Below are 21,885 nucleotides of genomic sequence, written 5' to 3'. Positions count from 1 at the left end.
AACCGCAGTAATGTATTTAGATTGGACAATTTTAGATTTAAGAAGGAAATATGAAAGAATAAGTTTACTAATAGTGGTCAACGAATGGAATAGACTTAGCAACCATGTAGTGAGCGCTGACACTATAGGTTGTTTTAAAAAACTGTTAGACAACTTTATGGATGGGGATGACAGATGGTAATAGACATGGAACTACCTAGTGTTTGCCTGAGGGTCTCTTGCAGTCTTCTTCATTCTTATGTTTTTATATGTATATGCATGTATACATGTGTGTGTATATATATGTATATGCATATATGTATGTATATATGTATATGTTATGTGTGTGTGTGTGTGGACGTGGACGTGTCAGGGTTTATAAGACCGGAGCAGTGACTGATTGCGGAAGTTCCCCGTTCTTGTTTACGTTTAGATAAGTCGAGCGATTAGGATTGCAGTGGGTGTCAATACAAAGCTCTTTTACCTGTCTTGCAGCAGGAGCGTGAGGGCCTGCTGTACTGATAAGCTCCTTGGAATAATTTATTAACTTCGGGAAAACTTTTACGCAGAATATGAGGTGCGCTTTACTGTGAGGGGAAATGGAAGCCTGGGATTGTGTCCATTGATGCCCACGAATACCCCGAGAGGGAAGAAAAATGAAAGGTATCGTGTGAAATAGGCAATGGCCTGGTCTCTCAGGGCATCTGAAGGAGAATGCAGGCTTTGGGAGAAGGGCGAAAGATTGGTATAGGCAGGGTGATGCTCTGTATGCGACGGCTCGCGAGTGAACTTGCGGGAAGAGGAAGTACTCGTACATCAGCCTTGAGTGTCTCAGATGCCGTGGCCTTGCTTCTCCGCACCACGTGATAGCTCGCTGCCACTCTAGGATCTGCCTACCTGTCTGACTGTAACCTACCCTTATTTTATACTCCAACCTTTTATCCCTCCTCCCCCTCCTCCTCTTCTCTTGTATGCATGCACTCCCTCGCTTTCCACTTCCTCCTCCCCTTCTTCCTTGTTCCTCATGGCCCCCCCCCCCCTCCAGCCCGTATGGGGTATGTCTTCTTCTTCCAGCCACTATTCCAAGGACTTTAGTGACATCCCAACGGACCAAGTCACTCGCCATTCTTTAATGGTTCAAGACTAGTCTCCATTCAAACAGGAACGCTCCTCACCTAACATCTGCTGTCCCTTTGTTCTACTGCCCTCCTTAAATTGCTATTTTCGCCCACCTCTACGACCCCCTAAGGATAGAGGCTGTGATGTTTCTCGTAAAAATATCCCCTTGCTCCCCCCTTTGTTTTGTTCTTACACTTCCTTGTTCGCCACTTAATCATCCTTAACCTCCTTCCATTTCCTTGTCCTCCCCCACTCCCCTTGCTCCTCGTTGTCGTCGATATATCCCACTCTTAAGTTCGTCTTCATTTTCCTCTTTCCCCTTAATCTCTACACCTGACGTTTGGTTTCTGGTTTGAAAGGCATGTATGCATATGTTGGTGTTAATTTGTGTGCGTGCGTTTTATTTAGGTATTAAAGTAGTCAAATATTTGAATTTTATGTAGTTTCTGTATAACTATATTGGGTAGGCTTTCGAACTTTACCTTTCAGCCCCCATTGTCTGGGATTAGTACGTAGTGTTGCTACACTTTCTCCTGCCACGAAGATATGACTGGCTGGCTGGCTGGCTGGATGACTCAAAGGCTGCGACGTGACGTCACCAACCATGCTACATTGATTCATTGGTCTCTCGGCCACCCTTTCCCAACTGACATTCCTGATTACGAATTCGCTTATGATTGTAGCCTGAGCTATTCCTGTTGATATAACAGTATGGAGAAAAATATTGGCATCCTTTCGATTTTTTTTTCAACCGTTCCTACATGTCTGTAACGAAGCTTAAATGCAACGTGTGGATGCAGTGTGTCGTGCGGCTGGGAATAGTGGGTATGAAGTTGGTTGGGGAGGTTTGGTTAAGTGGGAATCGCAGAGATGAGTTGCAAGATGGACGGCTTTCACGCCATGACGTCACTTGCAAGTCTCTACTCCCCACCCCTCTCTCTCTCTCTCTCTCTCTCTCTCTCTCTCTCTCTCTCTCTCTCTCTCTCTCTCTATATATATATATATATATATATATATATATATATAATATATATATATACATATATACATATATGTATATGTATAATTGTGTGGGTGTATATCTCCCTCCCGCTGGCCTGTACTAGTTATACGCGTGGTCTCTTCTTAGGGCAGCAGAAGGTTGTCTGCTTCTAATGTGTGAAGGATGATGTGGAGTGGGAGTGGCATGTAATTCAAGTGATTCTGACTGCTGTTGCGGATCGCATGGTGGAAGTGGTTGTAATAGTGGTGCCCTTGTGTGGACTGTGAACTTAGGTTTTGGTGTGAAGAGGTGGCGGTAATGCCACGGCAGTAGTCATGGGTATTGCCAAAAATGAATGCCGATTCCAGGATTGTGTACTGTCGAGAAAAGCCGATTCATTTCAGTGTTGCAACAGAACACCAATTTTCAGTTTTAAAAATTCATTGTTGCACTTGTGTCACGTTTGTTCAGACCTTGCAGTGTTGAAATTACGCAGTTAAAATTTGGTGGGATCTGTTTCAGCACCATCAAGGCTGTGCAGACCCGGTGATTTAGCCACTGTGCAGGTGTGTAGAAAAAGGTGTGTTGGAGTGGAATGACGCTGTTTTCTCGCAGGGAGTAGGTGAAGAATATAGTAACTCATTCCACTACGTTAGTGCAGGGATGGCTGCAGAGTTCTCTCACATCGCCGCCACCTCCTCCCCCTTCCTCCTCCTCCTCCTCCTCCCGGAAAGGGTGACTAGGCATGACGTCAAGTCGCTTGGGAGAACGTCCTGGATTTCCCCTGCCCCCTCGTCAAGGATTGGTTGGGTCATGTCTCGTCCTGTACATATTTTCCAGAAGTATATTAGTCTCGTTCCATCAACTATGCCGAATCGCGTTCCACGCATGAGAATCTCGAGAGTTGAGAGAATATATTGTTCAGTGTGGAGTTTTCCTTAGCTTTCTGCACGCAACGCACACAGGTCGTGTAACCGTCCTTTCCCTCACAGTCACCCTCCCTCCCTCCCTCCAGATCAAACTTCCGTCCATTCACACTCCTCTTGCTGCACACGTTTTCTTGCGGTAGAGGCATTGCGTACACCTTCATACAAACTTCTCTAGTAGACTACTTTTTCGTTTTAATATACACCATTCTCAAATATTGCTCAGACCTCTTTGTAGTACGGCGCTACGGACCGTGAAAAATCAAGAAAATGTAATATATAGTAATTTCGAGGATACTATTAGTCTTTCATAGCGTATGCCTATATGTAGAAATAATACAAAGGCATGGCCTCTAGAACGTCAGGCAAACATTAAGAAAACTAATGAAAACCAGTCGTACAGTCAAAATACATGTTGCATCGCAGTAGAGGATGCATGCAAAAGAACGTTGCAAGGTGTCCGTAGTAGGTGGCGGAGAATGCAGCATAGGAACGGCATCCTTTTTCTTCGCATATCAATATGCTCGTCCACTCTTGTGTTCTTTCCTGCCTGTTTCTCTGCATTGCCACTATTTCGTTTCCTAACCACCCAATTTAGGAGAGGTGTTGCCTCTATTTTAGCCGCCCGCCCCCTATTCACTCCAGCAACACCCCTGCTCACATTCTTATACAATTCTTCCACCAATGTGCACCCTCCCTTCCTTCAACAGCACTCCATCCCTTTATTCCCCTTGAACTCCTAATGTCGCCCTGTCCCTCTCTGCCCCTCCTTACCACCACTGCTGCTATTCCTGCAGTCCCCGCATACACTTCGCCTACCTCTTCCGTACCAGCTCCTCCCTTCATCCTTCCCCGCTCCAATTTTCTCCTCCTCCTCCTCCTCCTCCTCCTCCTCCTCCTCCTCCTCCTCCTCCTCCTCCTCCTCCTCCTCCTCCTCCTCCTCCTCCTCCTCCTCCTCCTCCTCCTCCTCCTCCTCCTCCTCCTCCTCCTCCTCCTCCTCCTCCTCCTCCTGTAGTAGTTTCTCTTCAATCATCCTTCGCGTGTACACGTGTTCCCTACTCCCTGCATTCTGCGTTCCCAATGTCGCCGGGTCCTCAAACCGGCCATTGTTTTTCATCTTGGCTCGGCTTTCTTTCGCTAGATTTCCCTATCCCTGGCCTGCAACCTAAGTCGTTGTCTGGATAAGGAAGAGACTCAGAATGACGGAATGATTTAGTAGTGCGTTTATTGTTTTTTTTTCACATAACCCATTGTTCTCCCAGTTGTTTTATCAACATGGAACTAATGTCGAGGGGTTCCTATCTCCAAATGTACGCGCGCACTGCCAACAGACACTCCAACTCTGGTGGGCAAGGATTTGTGTGTTTGTGTGTGTAAGGTCACAGCATTATCCATAGATTCGGCCATATATGAGCTCTCATCCGGGAGGGTAATTGCGGTCGATCACGAGTCCAACGTTTGATCCAAGACACTGGTGAATCACGCACACTTCGTGGCGCAGTGGTTAGAGTTCCCGGCTGCCACTACGGAGGTCCGGGTTCGAATCCCGCCTAGGGCTGAAATTATTTCATTATCGCTGCGCTGCGAGGTGTTACTCCAACTCTCGTGGGTGGAGAGTTGGAGTGTGCGTGTGCGTGTAACACCATAACCCATAGATCGGTCAAATATGAGCTCTGAGCTCTCTTCCGGGAGGGAAATAGCTGTCAATCAATCACGAGTCCAACACGTGATCCAGGACCATGGTGAATCACACAAGACAAGAAAAGTTAAAAAGAACCAGAAGTGAATGTACAAGAATAGAAAGGGAAGAGAGAAGTTGACAAATGGATGGATCAACCTTAGCTGTTCCTCAAATCCACTGTGAATAGTAGGCGGAAGCATAGAGAAGGCTCGTCCAAGGTGAAGGTTGAGGGGGTAGTATATGAAGAAGCAAGGATACAAACTGAAATAATGAGAACTTTCAATCAGTATATATGAACAACATAACCGTGAAAACATGCGAAATGTTAGACTACTTCAGAAACTGGAAGTAAGAAAGTGTTCTCAAATTGGATATTGAAAAAACGTTAAGAACAACTAGTGGATAATGTACATGAACCGATTGCAGTTGTGGTACCAATGTCCAAAGGAAGAAACAGAAGTGCTGCTGATTATAGACCAGTCCTTGGCCAAGATTGTAGCCAAAATGCACGAGAAACTTGTAAAGATAGATGGATATAATACTTGGATAAGAAAGGAAACGTGGTTGGCAGTTTTCGTGGCGGGGTCCTTTGAAATCACGGCTTGACATAATGAATGAAATTAACGTCCATTGCAGTCTAATTACAGTTAGGTTAGTGTTATCGCAAGACCTTTGATTAAGGAGGAAGCAAAATAACTTAGGCGTTGGTTTGTAATTAACCATTGCGACGGAGAGTCGGTCCGGTTCGCAAAACCTCCCATCGTACCTCTTCCATATCGCGCGACTCGACCAGGTTGTAAGGAACACTTTTAGTACTGCTCCGCTCTGGTCTTATGGCCCTCCCTTCTGCCACTGCGATGGTGATCGGGGAACGCTGCCCGAAGCTGTGTCCCATCGCAAGTTTGGAAATGTGAGGAGGTGTTTGTAGGAAGGTCCTTTTACTTCTGGTACTTCAGAGGGGAACTTAGGAGGTACCTGAGTCTTAATTAAGGGGTGCATGGATTTTAACAAGGGTGCGATTTCGTCGATTGTCTTGAGTGTATGGGAGACGTTCACTTCCTTTGTGAGGAATGAAGTGAAGAGCTGCTTGACCATGATGCCGCCCAGAAGGTCGACCCAGGCATGGGCCTCCGTCAGCACAAAGAGGTGGGAGGCGGAGGAGAACTAAAATAGAACAGTCGACGTCATCACAACCTGTGCCCGTTCAACGACAGCACTGAGGAGCATCCGTTTTTTTTTCCGCAACCGATGGTCACTACTTCTAAAGTATCATGGCTGACTTTTGAAGGTGGTGCTGAACATCATAATCTGTGGATGGGATGGTGTAGGGGCTACAAGAAAGGTTTTCCAACACGCTGCGCGATTCTCAACCGTACTAATTTCATGCAGCGGGGCAGTACCCATCGTGACGCAGAAAGGGAAGGATTGTTGCGCACTAAGCTCACCAGGATGGCACCTATATAGTAGACAAGGAGCACCACTCTCGCATTTATATTTATTTATTGTTTATCTGGTCCTGCTCCGCCAGAGCTCTCCGTACGATCGGCAATTTTTCTTTCCTGATACATAGTATAGATATGTTACAACGCTTATACAAGAAATACACCCAGCCAAAATTAAGTATTGATAGATTTACTACAGCCGCATCCTTGCCTTTGGAACATGAAGTGCAATGAGTACAAACGGAGAAACTTAAGAAGTGCAAGTTTGGAAGTAATGAAAGCTTAAACGTCTCGCTTTGTGGACTGAACTGTACACTGAGGAGACATCCTTCCCTTGCCAGTGTTCAGAGGTGACTGACGTGCTGCATCACTCCGGGTAGTGGCAGGCACTGTGGATACTCGGCGCTGCATTCAACACTGCCAACTGCCTCATGCAGCGCTGCACGAGGCTCTGCTTTAGAACTCGGCTGCACACAGACTTGTGACTCGAAGGCGAGTCCGAGGAGAGAGAGAGAGAGAGAGCGATCGACGCCCACGTCTGCCCCCATTTTTAGTGTGGTTCACGAATTTCACGAAGTCTGCAATTTCCTCTGTTTATGATAATCAGGGATTCGGTGACGAGATTAAAGAGGCGTAGTCTGAGTCTTGTCCACATACTGATTCTACGGCGACATCGTGCAGGGAGGAAGTGGTAGCCTTATAGGACATTGGATGAATGAGCTCAGAACGGTAGGAAAGGAGGAATGTAGCACATGCATAGAAATAAAATCCCTCGAGTGGATTTGTGTACTTTCATTTTGAAGGAAGGATACGCAAAAGGAGGGCATAACTACTCGAATTAGACACGAAAACGCGGGTTACAAGTACAAGAACCTGTACTGTAGTAGGGTATTGGCGACAGTATGAGAAAGGGAAATGCAAGAGAAGCTGAAAGGACGGATACCATGGCGTGGCCACGCCTAAAGAATGCCAAAGAAATCACAATCAGGAGACTGGAGAGAACCAGACCAACTAGGAGGCCTTGGAAGGTTGTTGGAGACAAATCTACAAAGACTGAGATGAGTGGAAAGGCCTCGTCAGGACAGGAGTAATTCCCTAACTTGGAGATAAAGAGTAGTGTATCAAGTTTCACCATTTTTTTCCGTTAAGTTGCATGATTGTTGAGGAATGCCAGGCATCATCGCGTGTAGTTTTGGCCGTGCATCTTATGGCGAGTGATAAGAAAATGCCTCGTTTTTGCAACTATCTTTGGTGCTAACAGTGCGCCCTCCCTCATAGTAAACCAGTGTTTTTACTCCGTCAGCAGTGAAAGCAGAGACAGGTAAAGATTGGAGAATGCACTGACCATTGCAAGCAAACAAAGGCGAGATCAGGAAGGGGAAGAGAAACCGGTGTGAACAGGATATCGAGGTGTGACGATGGGCATATAGCGAATGGTATTTGGACTCCATTAAATTTGGAGGACTCCATTAAATCCTTTTGGTCATTTTTTGCATTCCCAACCCTGAGTACCAGAACTCAGGAGCAGGTAGAAATCATTCATGTGCGTGTAGACAGGAATGCCATGGAGGGAAACTTGTATAAAAAAAAAAATACAGGGGAAAGATGAACGACGCTGCCTTACCATAGCTTTGGGCCCAGCTTCCAGCACGTCGGTTAGTTGCTGGTCAAACCAGGAAGGGTAGGTATTGAAGGGGTAAAGGAGGGGGGTTAGAGGAGGATAAGGAAATGGGGGGTTATATGGCCTCGCTAAGGATCTTTGCCTGTCGATGAGGCACACAATATGTTTTGGAATGGTGGAATACCATGTTAAAGGAAAATATCCAGGCTGTCACATTATTTAGGTTTATATCTTAATTATATCAGTCATCAATTAAGGCCATACTTTATTCATATTACAACTTGCAACAAAACGCAATGATGGACTTTTTTCTTTAAAAAAAAAAAACTTGCCTAACGTATGGTTGTATCACGGACTCCGCTTGCGTTCGGCTTGTGGCACCGTGCGTACAAATTCCATTTTTTTTTTTTTTTTTTTTTTTTTTTTTTTTTTTTTGTAACGTGTTTGTTGCTTATGCGCACAGCTCCCTTGTGTCAGATCATGTTAATTATTGGGATCCCTTCCCCCCGCATTAATTAATTAGGTAGCTGAGGATTAGGAAGAAGTGCTCGACTGTATTAGTTCCCATGGTGGTGGCAGCGAATGATCTGGTGAAATAGCCGAGCTTATGGCGTTGAAAAGAAGCCTCACAGGTACAGCCTTCCACTTGTATGACCAAACTTCAAGGTAGACTGGACGACTATGAACGTTGGATCCGTAAGGCATGTAGTAGCTTCAAACTGAACTCTGGAAATATTTTTTCGTCGAATATTTCTCGACAGTATTTTCTTCGTGATTTCAAAATTATTTATAGGTATATATTCTCATGAAAGAGATGGTGGTAACTGAAGAATTAAGGCTGCATTTGTGAGCCCCACCAGCGTCGCCTTCCCGTATGCCTCTTTCCAGGATCTGGATGTTTGGAAGCGGTGCTGCCGCTTGCACCCTCCCCCCCGTGCCAGCGGATCGGCGGTCTCAGGATCCCCGTCTATCTGCTGTCCGATTACCTCGCTCTTCCATTCAGACTTCATTCCTCTCTCTCTCTCTCTCTCTCTCTCTCTCTCTCTCTCTCTCTCTCTCTCTCTCTCTCTCTCTCTCTCTCATGAACGCACAGCCCTCACCTTACCTTACCATACCATACTAGCAAGTCCCTTCGCCTCGCACTTATCTGAATAAATTTGCTCACGAGAGAGAAATAAAAATTGTTAAAAATACGTCATCAACCATGGTGTGAACATTCGTTGGTTCCACTCACGCTGGGCGGAAGAAACCTGTGGTTTGCCATTCGTACTTTCCAGTTAGTCCATAGATGCCCAGGTTAGTCGAGTTTGTTCTAGAGAAGGAGTGCAAGACAGACTCGAGATTGGAAAAATCGAGACCCAATCTTCAGCTGAATAAAATCGTCTGGACAGAGGGGAAAATATCAAGCGTCAGTCTGTCATCTTTTAGGAGTACAATATATACAATGGCGCGGAGAAGTTGGCCATGACGTAAAACTGCAGGAGTACCCTTGTCTTCGGTGCAAAACTTTGCGATCATAGTTACCGGTCGGGCGCTACCTGAGTGTTGACGTGCGTGGTCGCTCCGCAACATGCAAACTCTTCGTGTTGTCCACGTTGCCTGGTAAACACAGCCACGCACGTACAAATGCCATTACACATGTACCGTTTACGTGCTGGGCATGGGTGAACGTTGCATATGCTTTGTCGTTACACACACACACACACACACACACACACACACACACACACACACACACACACAGGGCCGAAATTATTTCGGTACAGCTGCGCTTCGGGTCGTTACTCTGACTCTCGTGGGCGGGGAGTTGTGTGTGTGTGTGTGTGTGTGTGTGTGTGTGTGTGTGTGTGTGTGTGTGTGTGTGTGTGTGTGTGTGTGTGTGTAAGGTCATAGCATTACCCATAGATCGGACCTACGAGCTCTGAGCTCTCTTCCAGGAGGGAAATAGCTGTCGATCACGAGTCCAACACGTGATCCAAAGACCAAGTGAATACACACACGCGACTCGAATGCACAGTGGTTAGAGTTCCCGGCCGCCACTGCGGCGGTCAGGGTTCAAATCCCGCCCGGGGCTGAAATGATTTCAGTATCGCTGCGCTGCGAGTCGTTACTCTAACTCGTGGGCGGGGAGTTGGGTGTGTACGCGTGTAAGGTCACATCATTTACCTATAGATCGGTCATATATGAGCTCAGAGCTCTCTTCCGGGAGGGAAATAGCTGTCGATCGCGAGTCCAACGCGTGATCCAAGACCATGGGGAATCACACTCAAACACCTACACAGACACACACACACACACACACACACACACACACACACACACACACACACACACACACATGAGCTGTGAGCTCTCATCCAGAATTGTAATAGCTGTCGATCATGAACAAATGAGCAGAGCATTTGGTTCTTACAATCGCATTTGTTTATAAGATACAACTAATATTTACAATTCTAATAATGTACAATTTTATAATATTAAAAGGGAAAACATGTATTTCCCAATCTAACAACACACATGTACAATAGACAATGATAAGTGTACAGTGCTACAAATACGTATGTATAATATACAGGAAAAGTACGATGCTGTGAGTACACCATTACTCACTACATTGCTATTTACCATGGCTTAGTTTGGCACAAGTGCACATCCACACACACACACACACACACACACACACACACACACACACACACACACACACAGCGAGAGGTAGTTGGAGGTAGAAAGATATCTTGTGTTAGTCAAGATTATAAATGGTCTTCAGCGTGTGATACCTTGTTATTGATGAACCTAACTTACCTCCAGTTTTTATTATATTTGCTCTAAATAAGTGTGTGAATGAAGAGTCCTCGTTAATGTTTCTTTTATCGGGTTTGCTTGTATTTCTTGCGGCTGTTGAATATAAAAAATTCCCTTGTTCTTATTAAGTTTACTTTAAGACGACGATATTGTCGTCAGTACCATGGACGCAATACTTTATGCCAGCCGAGGTCTGTCACTGTCGCTGTCCAATGGAATCTTATTACACGCACGCACGCACGCACAAGTTGGGTGTGCGTGTGTATAATGTCGCAGCATTTACTCATAGATCGGGTGATATGAGCTTTAATTTCTTATCCGGGAGGGTAGGAGTTTTCGATCACAAGACCAGCACGTGATCCAAGGTCATTGTAAAATACGCACACGTATATACATGTACACACACTTACACACACACACACACACACACACACACACACACACCTGAATTGGGACACGGCCGTCATGACATGTATTTCAAGCGAGTGACTCACGCTGCTCGTCTGGTGAAGCGGAGGAGGGAGAGGACGAGAGTGGGTGGAAAGGATGGTGGTCAGGGAGGAGGAGGGTGTGGGGTTGGTGGAATGGTTACGGAGGGCGAAAATGTGTTTATTTCAGGTGAATAATGAATAGGAAAATTGCGTCGTGTTGACGTTAAGTGTGAGGGCGAATGTTTTGGAAGTTGTGTTGATGCATGGAGTAGTGGTGAAGGAAGTTAAAAAGTTGTCTAGTTGCAGTAGAGGTAGTAGTAACGGGCAACGAAGTTGGCTTTGTTTTACGCGGCGCTTGCTCATACACGCATGTACAAACGAGTGCACGCGCGCGCTCACACACACACACACACACACACACACACACACACACACACACACACACATATATATATATATATATATATATATATATATATATATGTGTGTGTGTGTGATTCACCATGGTCTTTGGATCACGTGTTGGACTAATGAACACAACTCGTGGCGCAGTATGTAAGTGTACATACGCATACACATTTTTTTTACTATATGGATGAAAAGATAACGAAAAAAGAAATCAGGGGTATGTTCCACACAGAGCGAAAGATATAGCCCGACAGATAAATCATGAGGGAAGACACACACACACACACACACACACACACACACACACACACACACACACACACACACACACACACACACACACACACACTGTGTCTGCCAACTTAGAAAGATCGAAGAGAAAGAGGTGATGTGGTTACAGTATTCAGGTCGCTAAAAGGAATAGATTACATGAACACAGATTAAGGAACTTTACATGCCTAAAGGGCTTGAAGAAAGTTTTCCACGTAGATGTATGAATATTTGGAATAGCTTAGGTTATGTCCAAGGTGTAACAATACATGAATTCAAATGAAACATAATAATTGGAAATTAAGGATGTAGACCAAGTTTGAGATGTACATGGATTTGAGTCAACTTGGTGCACTGGTTAGCCTCGTTCAAGTCTTGCTCGGGGCTTGGAATCCATCGAAACATTGCAAATCGTCACTGTTCCCCTTGAGTAAGATGATGAGTGTGTGATCAAAGATCGCAGCATTACCCATAGATTGGTCAATACCTCTTCCAAGATGGTAATAGTTGTCTATCACAAGCCCAGCACGTGATCCTAGAGTTTGTAGAATTGCCCGTCGGTTGTTGCAGAGAGAAGCCATGAAAGTGTTCAACTCAGGAATATTTTCCCCCAAACGCTGGTTGGGGATTGAGACTTACGTGACTCCCGTGGTCGATGCAATGTGTGTATTTGTGTATGCACGTCTTGTAAAATAGATGCCAGAAAGTGTTGTGGTCATGTGTGTGTGTTGCATCTTGTGCTGAACAGTCTGTACCTAACGTGCATGTGGGAATTGCTTCAGCAGAGGGCGTGTCACGTTGCAGTTGCCTAGCCTGTGTTGGTATGTCGTTCATTTTGTGTGCGTGTGACGCGCCGTCAAGCAGCATTGACTATCGTGAGTTAGATCAACCTCCAAGTTGGGTCATTTTAGAGCTTCTTTAGCTCAGTCGGTAGAGCTTTGGCCAAGCGTCACGCAAGGCCCTGGTTCGAATCCCGGGGCGACTGTCGGAATTATTTGATTGACATACGCTGTCAGTGGCGATTCTATTCGGAGATTGAGTGGTGGGAGTAAAACGAAGACAATCTATGAATTGATTTATTCTAACGTTTCGACCAAATTGATCTTCGTCAGAGAGATGTACAAAGTTGGTCGAAACGTTAAAGTAAATCAATTCCTATTACTCCCACCACCCATATATATATATATATATATATATATATATATATATATATATATATATATATATATATATATATATATATATATATATATATATATATATAATGTGTGTCTGTAGCGCATTATTATTTCCGACAAACCATACCTATAAGAAAAGTTGGGGAAACCCTTTCCCATGTGACTTTAGCTTTTCTTCGGTAGTTTAAGAAAGAAGAAAATACTGGTGGCAGCACCATCTATCGCCCTTGCAGCCCTTGCTACGTCTTACTTTTTTGTTTCTAGCATTGTCCCGTAGCTTAGGACCCAACAATGGGACTTTGTGCAATGGATTGTGAACCGTTTGTCGCCAATGTGCCCCAAGGCTACGCGGTTGCAATTGGACTCGAGGCTGTTGTACTTATGATTATTATTAGTATTAGTATTATTGTTATCATTATTATTATGTTAAAATCCTTTCTCGGCTGTTTTGTTCTCTCGTCTCTTCGTACATCACTATTTGTGAACGACTTTCTTCGTTCCACATTGTATGCAGTCTATCCCCTGTCATTCGTTCTAGATTGTCTAGAAACGGCCTACCTTCCAAGACGTGTACCCCGAGGGTAGGCTAGTAGGACATCTAGGAGGAGCGGTGCCCATTTCGTCATTAAGCAAACGTTTATATTCGGTTTCGGTCCTATGTTGTCCAGCAACTCCCCCCCCCCCTCCACACCTGCGCAGTTTCGTCGTAGCTGGAAACTGGCCCATCCTATTCCTCTTTTCTCCATTCCAGTTAATTTCACCCACTGGAGGTAATTTACTGTTGACGGGAAGGGTAGGATAGGGGCAGAGGTCCGCGTCTCTCTCTCTCTCTCTCTCTCTCTCTCTCTCTCTCTCTCTCTCTCTCTCTCTCTCTCTCTCTCTCTCTCTCTCTCTCTCTCTCTCTCTCTCTCTCTCTCTCTCTCTCTCTCTCTCTCTCTCTCTCTCTCTCTCTCTCTCTCTCAGGCTCCCACATTTGGGGATTTTGTCCCTGGAGTGGGACTTTTTCATGTATTTAGCGACATTTTGGGGGATATACTGGGGGGATTTTGGTCGCCTTTAATGACAATTTAGGGATTCCCAGCTGTTATTAGTAACGTAATACTTATAAATATCTCTTGGCGTTTACGAATTTGTGCACAAGCTGAACATTACCTGAGTCGACAACATTAAAGTTTGAGTCAATTATGTGCAGCGAACGCTCAGGCTTGGTCCCCACTCTATCCTTCTCTTCCTCTCACCCCCACCCCCCACCCCCCACGCGCTCGCCCCGCATTATTCCTGGCCTTCGCTAGTTCCACTGCTGCAATGTCGTGACAACATTTTGGGGGCAGAATTATAAATAGCGTGGACCTGCACGCAATAGCTATGTTTGCCGCGGTGAGTTGGAGAAGGGCGTGGAAGAAATACTGTAGAGCCTCTTGCCCCCCTCCCCCCCTCCATGGTCCCCTGACAAGCTAAACCATCCCATTTTATCTCTTGCAAGAACACCCACTACTCTCCCCCCCCCTCAAAAAAAAAAAAAAAAGGAACCTCCCCTCCCTCCCTCCCTCACTCAATCACTCTCCTGTACGTCTCCGTCGTGTGTTTTTTCGGTCTTCCAACCTCCTCCTTCATCATGGAAACTGAGGGAATATCCCCCCGCCACCACCACCGGTGACGTCAGTGGTAAGTACTCTCACGAGTCTACTGCCAGGTCACGGGGTGAAGTCTTCGCGCCCCATTATTGCGTCTCGCAACATTTACTCCCAAATCAGCAAGACCGGGTCCACACAGGCTTGTGCAGCGCTGCTTGATGAGGCTCAGTGTGGACCCGGCTTAAGGATGATCTTTGTGAACACACACGCACACAGGGGCGAGCGCACGCAATAGGGAACCCGCAATATACATATATATATATATATATATATATATATATATATGTATATATATATATGTATATATATATACACACACACACACACACACACACACACACACACACACACACACACACACACACACACACACACACACACACCACTTCGAAGATTTATAAGTTCACAATCTTGTAACCATTATACCCCCTGAAGACGATTCCTGGACGGGAATCGAAACGTCGGACAAGTAAACCCTTCAATTGAGTCTGGTGTTTACAGTTTTCCAATATATATATGTATATATATATATATATATATATATATATATAATATATATATATATATATATATATATATATGTGACGTTGGGGACCTGCGTGCAAAGGGTGAAACGGTCATATAGAGGGGGCAAACCCCGTAGTAGTTTGGATGTTGCTCACCATCGAACACGGGGAGGCGTGCGTTAATGTACATTTGCGTATGTGTGTACACATTCAAAAACGTTGCCCATACACGTCCCTGAGCGGAGCGCACGTGTGTTTGTATGTGCGTGTTGGTGCACAGGTAACAACTTCTATTGATCAGTGCCTGCAGTGACGTCATAGTGTCACATCGAGAGTTCTCTGCTTTTGAGGGAAGTGACAGAGTATGAAATGATCCATTGGGTCATAATGTGGTGCCCGCCAAAGGGTAGTACAGCTTTAGATTAGACGTTTCCCAGGTTGGACGCGAGTATGTGATTAACGGCAGGACGGCAACGAGTGCTGATTAATTTGTGTTCTCGCCAGTTTACCTTTCCCCATCCTTCGCCAGCTGGCTTCAACTCGCTTTCGTTCCTTCACTTGCTCCCAGCACCTCCTTTACACACACGCGCACACACACACACACACACACACACACACACACACACACACACACACACACACACACACACACACACACACACACACACACACACACACGTACGCACGCCACGTAGCTATCGCTGAAAATTCCTTTTCCTTTCACTTTCTTCTTTCCCTGACGGTTGTCGCCCCATCGACGCGACAGAACATATTAACATGTTACCAGAGGGCACGGCTGTTCCCATCAAGGGAACTGCACTTCATCTGCTGCTGCTACTGCTGCTGCTGCGATATCGCTATTCAAGAATATTCCTCGATGTAGTCTCGGCAGGCGACACCCGCGTACGTGGATCTTCCCCTTTAACCCATTCAACTCCGATGACAAGATGTCTTGTCATTTGGTCAAATAAAACAAAAAATCATAATAAAACAACAAAATGTTTGATGATCAAACAGCACCAGAAAAATATGACGTCATCAGTCCTCCTCGAGGAGGACTGACGACGTCATATTTTTCTGGTGCTGTTTGATCATCAAACATTTTGTTGTTTTATTATGATTTTTTGTTTTATTTGACCAAATGACAAGACATCTTGTCATCGGAGTTGAATGGGTTAAATCCAAAATGCTTCCGTGACGTGGGAAAGACGTAGGCGATTTTTTACATCCGACGTGTTCCAGGAGCGAAGATTTTTTTCTTCTTTTTCCGGCAACATCGCGGTAAAATGGCTGCGTCAGTTGATATGAAAATATCATGGAGTAATTGGGCCAAGGTCGCAAATAGATTTCGTTTCTTTTGCTCTAACTGACTTGGAAAAATTGTCAACCACTTCGAATCAAGACCAAAAATTCGTGTGTCACAAAACTGCTGTTGGGAGAAGATCGATTGGGTTGTGGTTGTTAGCATTTCCATGTCGGTTTGTTTATTTGTAATACCTCAAGGTAGCCCGTCAGAACAGCCGAGCGATACAGATGCATTCTGTTCCTAAAATTAGTTTTCATTGTGTTGAGGGGTAAGGCGGGGGGGGGGGCAAATGGAAAATTAAACCAGAAAGAGGACTGCGCCACTCAACAGGGTAAAGAGGAAAAGATGACACGAGCTATTTTCAGTCTCTCTCTCTCTCTCTCTCTCTCTCTCTCTCTCTCTCTCTCTCTCTCTCTCTCTCTCTCTCTCTCTCTCTCTCTCAAAATAGTTTAACATTTATCACGCCAGGATCTAAATTTGAACGAAGAGTGTGTTGGTCGTTACAGAAGGGGGATATATATGTGTGTGTGGGGGGGGAGCACTTGTTTTACATTTGATGTTGGGGCTCTTGTTCCGCCGGTTGTATCCTTCCTCGTTGGATATACCGATGGGGCAGGGTAGTCAGTTTCATGGGTCAAGTGGAAGAAAAGGTCGTGCAAGGCCGACCTCGTTGCAGTGTTGACTGAAACTGAAGGAATCTCGTGTTTTGCCCCCTGTGGTGAGAAGGGGAGGCACGGTGGCAAAGATGGCACCGTACATGCTTGGGTGGGAGGTACGGTTGCTTAGTGCCTACCTGCCTACCTGTCTTGCGTCAGATAAGAAAGGAAGTAAGGTGGTTCCGTCCTGGTGCTGACGCCAACGAGGGTACTGGAAAGACTCCTCATTCAGGAAGAGGAAGGGTGTCAGTAGTTCCCCGAGGCCACCTTCGCCGTCGTTCTTTTCCACCTCGGGTGTTTTTTGACGGTTGCCGGGGGGGGGGATGATCATTTGACCTTTGACCTTTGATGGCAAGTACGACGGAGCCGCCTCCCGGGACACCGCGGGCATTCTCCTCCTCCGGTGCTTGCTGCCGAAGTTGACCAGTGAGATGTGCGCTCATTTCCCATGATGTATCGCGCAGCTCGTCGGTCGACCCGCCGTCCCCACGGAGGGAGGGAGGGGAGGGAGGGAGGGACGGACGGCCCTTGGGCACGAGGATGTAAGGATCAATAGGACCAACCAGGACAGCACTCAGTTCTGACGTCATGGTCGCCGTAGCAACGGGTAAACGGGCCACCACTTGCTGCCAGGTGGCACCAAACATCCCCCCCTCCTACACACACACACATACACACACACACACTCACACACTCGATTGTACTGCATACAGCCTAGCTCCTTCACCTTGAACATTGTCGTCGTTACACCCCCTACCCTCTGGCTTCCAACCCCAGTAGGCAGACATTAAGAACAGCCTTTGGTACAGACGTTACCTTGGACAGAGACCAGCGCTTTGGCACTGCCTTTCACTTGGCCAGCTTAGGTCATCCGGGGTGGTGAAGGTAGTGGCACGGGAGGTCTTGCAAACATGTGCACGTGCCTGTACGTACGGGAGTGTAGCGTGCGCTTATCGCGTGAGGGTTTGGGGCAACTAGGAGAACGCACTAGTGTGTGTGTGTATGTGTATGTGTGTGTGTGATTATGTGTGTGTACGGTGACTCTTGCTGGGCAAACGTGTGTGTGTGTTGTCTTGCTTGTTAGTCAGTAAACTCTGCAAACGAATGGAGACCTCTCGAGGGTGGATGGCAGCGAGGGAGGAGGGGAGAAATATATGGAAAGGGGACGGAAGGGAAGAGGAGAAGAGTGGGGGCCTGGAGCATACGTGAGTCATAGAGGCCTATGGCCGGCTTAGTAATGGGGGAGGGGGAAAGGGTGCTCGAGAGGGAAGGGGGGGGGATCGAGCCGCGGTTCGAGGGGAAGGGGAGGGAAACGGTCGGTCGACGTATATAGCGCGTCTTGCTCTTTCGTCAAGTCGCTAGTCACCTGCACGCACGCCATGCGTGCCGTGCCGTCGTCTTGGGGGTGGTAGTCGACGTCGTCACCGCCGCGTACGCGTACGCCAAACGGGCGGATCCTCAGAGCTTGACGCGAGCGAGGAGATATACTCGACCCCGCCCGCCGGGGGGGAGGGGGGATTAGTTTAATGGCGGAATAGACCAAGGCTGTCGGTTAGTGAAAAAAAAAACCTGTTAAGTATGAGAGTCGCGAGGGACATGAAAACACATTGATGGATAGGTACTGAACGTCCATCGAACCAGATGGAATGGGAGATGGTAGGGGAACTTGGTTCTCGAGGAACGGGTGAGATCGGAACCAGACGGGATGTTCTTGTTTCTTCAAGGAGCCCAGGATGGAGTCGGACCCGCCTTCGCGAGTTAGGAAACGTTTCTTACCTTGATTATGAAATGGAATGGCGGGATTGGGGCCCCTAGTACACTTTGGCACGTGCCGGTCAGAAAGAAGATTGGTTTTGTTTCATTCGTTCCCATATTCCATTGCGAGGTTCGTGAATGAATTTCCTCTTCCAGCGAAGAGAGAAGAACTGGAGGGCACTCTAAGAGCCAGAGAAAGGTTTAATTTTCTTACAATGGTAAAAATTGAACTTTGTGAAAGACCATACCTTTGCACTTTGAACAGGTGATTCAGTCAGGATACCCAAATCGTGATATGTAGTTTTCTCGAGAGCAGATACAAACCATTGCACAACGGAACAATATTAGTGGCATGTAGTCGAGCTCAGAGACCACTGGGAGTTTCTTGCGAGTTTTCTGAACGCTTGCTCATGCCATTGACATTAATTGTTGCCTGTGGGAAACAAGTTCATTGCCCCCCTTCCCCTTCCCCCCCACTTGCATCATCTTTTTGTGTTTTTGGTTTTTCCGTTGCCTGCCTTCCTTCAGTTCGCTTGGCTTCCTGCTTCCGGTTCCTACACCTACTCGCCTGCCTTCCTTCCTTCCTTCCTTCCTTCCTCTTTTCTTGTGTATTGTTCTGCCTTTCCGTCTCCTTCCTCAGTGCGATTCGTTTCCCGCTTCCACCTCTTCCTCCTCCTCCTCCTCCTCCTCATCTTCCTCCTCCTCATCTTCCTCCTCCTCATCTTCCTCCTCCTCCTCCTCCCCCTCCTCCCCCTCCCGCATTTCCTTATTTTCCTTTCTCACAAATGGCTGTCCCCTCGTCACATAGTAAATTGACTTGCTTGGCGGCCTTCGCATGTAGTCATATTTTTTTTCTTTCTTTTCCATACTACTGTGTTTTCATAATCCTTAGTGTTGTTTGTGAACAGTCCAGTGCAGGAAAAGGAATCAGGTTAATATAGTTTACTGAATGAAACATAGGATTGCCTCGGCAGGCAGTTTGGAAGACCATAAAATGGGTGATTAGCCTGTCTGACGAATATATTTTAACAATCATTAACAGTTTGACCGATGATTTGCAGGTCTGGTAATTTCTTTCGAGAGATTATGTTCTGTTAGTTAGGTAAAGCAGCACCACTACTAAAGTGAGACACCAATTACGAAATTGGTAGCGGTGGGGAGGGGGGGGGCGGAGAGCCCGACCGTCTGGGACAGTGGGTAACATACCTGACTGGGGGGATGTCTAGGACTGCACCTCCAACATAAGATAGAGACAGGGTCCTCACATGGGGAGAGGGGTGCATATGCCCGGGTGGGGGGGCAATTTTAGTCTGGACATGCCGTCCTCAAGGCTGACAAAATAATTATAATAAAAAAAGGTAAAATGAGCCCTGAATATTTTACTGTAATATACGAATTTTGCTTTAGAATCAAGAGAATATGAAATATTTTTTTCCCTTATGCTTTCTGCAAAAGTGACATTAAATACTATTTTTAAATCTGTTTAATTATTTTGCAAGCCAATAGCTAAAACAGGCTCTAAGGGAAGAGGGGAGGGGGAGGGGGGCGTCATTGAAAACTTTGCCCCGGGGCAGCACTTAGGCATGTAAGGGCTCTGAATAGGGAGACGATTCTCTCTGACACCCGTCTCACCCACACGCAAGACCCATCGTTGATCCCGGAAGAAAAGAACCAGAAATGAACACACAGCAAAAGAGGAAAAAACTTGAAAAGTAATTGACAAATGTAAAACTGACTAAGCTATTCTGTAGATGTGTAGATGGGAAATTTGTTTGAATCGGGGACGTGATAGATGTAAAGTGTCTCGGGTATTCTGGGCGAGATAGGAAAGCACTTCGGCGGCCCGTGCTCCTGTCGGGAAGCAACAGACCTACATCACTGTACTCTCGCTTGTTCGCTTGCATGGCGGTGTCATTCACGCGCATGGATACACCGCCTCGTCTCCAAGCAAGGAATGTTTGTTTGTTTACCTGCTTGCTTGGATTCGTCTGCAGATAAATCGACCCATGGGCCCGACTTCCACGTTAACCAACACTAACGGCCGTTTGCAAGTATGCTGCGGGCCGTGTTGTCACGTGGCGTATTGCCCGTGGATCAAGCAAGTCGACACGCAGCAGACAAGCGAGGGATGACGTCATCGGTCGTGCACGTCGCTGCCGAGATGGCGGCCATGCCTCCTGGCAACCAAATTTGGCGTCATGATTGGCAGATGAGCTGAAATGAGAGGCGTCATTCTAATGCATAGTTTTGATCAGGAAGACACCCGCTCATATGTAGTTTTAGTGTCCGTACCTTTCTCCAGTGTATGGATGTTGGTTGTAGCAAATTGGAATTAGTCTGCTCGGCACCAAGGGTTTTAGTACTGCAAAAGGTATACAAGATGCAGGTTTTCTGAAGTATCCGCCCTTCTTTTCATGTGGGAATTATTGCCACCCATCACCCATAATTACAGTTAATCCCAGATTGTATGGCGTGCTCCCAAGTATGAAGTTTCTAGGTGAGGCGTGTGTTCACTGGATGCCGTGTATGAATGCGTAACATAGGAATCGCCGATTTTTCTCTGTCATGTGAACTCGTGAGTTTAATTTTCATCAGATGCACTTCGAGGATGAAGAACGAGCCTAAAAGGGTGGGAGCGTTTACAGATGACCGAAGGATAGCTCAGTCAAAATGAATGAATAAACAAATGAATGTATTTAAAATAACGTAGATAAAAAAGGGAACGATTGTCATACGTAATGCGGAACGACCGTGTCGTCGCCCGTAAGAGGACAGTCTATTCCGACGACATGACGTCACGTTATTTTTGGTGACGCACACCGCTGAACCTCTATGAAAGGATGATGATGCAGCCCGTTGCGAGTGACGCAGTTTGCTGGGGATGATGGCGCCTGTGGTGGCTGCGACGCCGTCCTACGAGCACCAACCAAGGCCGGTCGCAGCTTAGGGTCGACTGCGAAGCGTAGGACGTTCCTCTTAGTTGCATAACATGAGTGGATGACGCGCGACGTGGCCAAGGACTTCCCAGCTTCTCGCTTGGTTTTGGCCGATGCCCCGCGCGATCTTATAGTGACTTTGACAGAGCTGAGGCCAGGCCGTGGAACCGCGGACATGGAGAAGCAGACGCGGAAAAGGATTCTATTACCGTGGGTCACTATAATTTCGGAACCTCCTCCCCCCACCCTT

General features: G+C 46.5%; 1 protein-coding gene across 5 annotated transcripts in view; it reads left to right on the top strand.

The window, feature by feature from the left end:
- Nucleotides 1-21,885, top strand: part of LOC143037121 (dual specificity protein phosphatase 10-like) — a 42,721-nt gene that overhangs the window by 4,002 nt on the left and 16,834 nt on the right. The gene's annotated exons all lie outside the window — the stretch shown is intronic.

Source organism: Oratosquilla oratoria, chromosome 2 (assembly GCF_046742065.1).
Source record: "Oratosquilla oratoria isolate Oo_2021 chromosome 2, ASM4674206v1, whole genome shotgun sequence".
In the NCBI taxonomy this organism is placed as follows: domain Eukaryota; kingdom Metazoa; phylum Arthropoda; class Malacostraca; order Stomatopoda; family Squillidae; genus Oratosquilla; species Oratosquilla oratoria.
This window is presented reverse-complemented; position numbering and strand designations above follow the sequence as displayed.